A 1,653-nucleotide genomic window follows, 5' to 3' on the forward strand; every position below is an offset into this window, starting at 1 on the left:
TCCTCAGGGTGCCGCCAACCAGACAGTGTCGGTTGGCGACCCCCAGGGGGAGAGCCTTCTCTGTCGGAGCGCCCACCCTCTGGAACGAGCTGCCCCCAGAGATCCGGGTGATTCCGGATCTCCCCTCCTTCCGCCGTGCCCTCAAGACTTGGCTGTTTCAGCAGGCAGGACTGGCCTAGGGGGTATTTTAATTGGTTTTTACAAAATTTTAATAGAGCGGCCAATTCAAATATTTATTTTTAATTATTTTAGATTTGTATTTGGTATTTATGTGGGATTGTTTTAAACTGGCTGTAAGCCGCCCTGAGTCCTCCGGGAGAAGGGCAGGGTATAAATGAAATAAATAAATAAATAAATAAATAAATAAATAAATAAATAAATAAAATAAACTGTGAGAGGGATCTGGGAGTCCTACTTGACAATCATTTAAATATGAGCCATCAGTGTACAGCAGCAGCCAAAAAGGTTAATGCAATCCTAGGATGCATTAAGAAGAGATAGAATCAAGATCACATGAAGTATTATCCTAAAAAAGTCACCTCAAATATCCCTTAAAAAGCCACATGAACAAACATACCTGAGATACACCCGAGACTGCATCCCCCCCAAAAAAGAAAGGAGAGTATTGGTAATAGGAGATTCTATCCTCAAAGGAACAGAATCATCTGCAGACCAGACATACAATCCAGGGAGGTATGCTGTCTCCCTGGAGCAAAAATCAAAGATATGTCTGAGAACCTAATCAAAATAATTAGGCCCACAGATTACTATCCCCTCCTCCTCCTCCACATTGGAACGAATGAGACTACAAACAACCTGAGTGCAATAGTGAAAGACTACAAACAACTAGGCAACAAAGTTAAGAAGCTAGGAGCACAAGTAGTGTACTCGTCAGTGCTCCCAACAAAAGGTCAACACCTATTGAGGGAAAAAAGAATTTTAGAAATAAATCACTGGTTAAAGGGTTGGTGTAGCCAAGAAAAAATTGGTTTCCTGGATCACGGACTACATTTTCTACATGAGGGATTCTTGGCAAGGGATGGGCTACACCTCACGAAAACAGGCAAAAATGTACTTGGAAAAAGACTGGCCCAACTCATCAGGAGAGTTTTAAACTAAAACTGAGGGGGGAGGGTGACCAATCTCTAGAATCTCTAGAACCCAAACCCAATCACAAATCCTAAGAAAACAAAGCAAACAACAAGGTAGGCAGTGTTGAGAAAAAAGAAAAACTCAAACAACAATCAGGACATACAGGAAACAAACCCACGGACAGGCATAAAAGCCTTAAATGCTTATACACAAATGCTCAAAGCTTGGGGAACAAACAGAGTGAACTAGAAGCAATAGTACACGAGGAAACGTATGCCATTGTTGGCATAACAGAAACCTGGTGGGACGAAACCCATGAATGGAATGGACAGATGGATGGATACAAATTGTTCAAACAAAACAGGTCAACAAAAAGAAGAGGGGGAGTTGCACTATATGTAAGAGAACACTACATATCTGCAGAAATGCACATTACCCAAGACAAAATCTTTTCAGAATGTATATGGATCAATATAAAAGAGAAAAAAAGTGACATTACCATAGGTGTATATTACAGGCCACCCAACCAACCAGAAGAAACAGATGAACTCTTTGCCAACC

The sequence above is a fragment of the Protobothrops mucrosquamatus genome, unplaced genomic scaffold, assembly GCF_001527695.2.
Source record: "Protobothrops mucrosquamatus isolate PMUCROS unplaced genomic scaffold, P.Mucros_1.0 scaffold131, whole genome shotgun sequence".
Lineage (NCBI taxonomy): Eukaryota > Metazoa > Chordata > Lepidosauria > Squamata > Viperidae > Protobothrops > Protobothrops mucrosquamatus.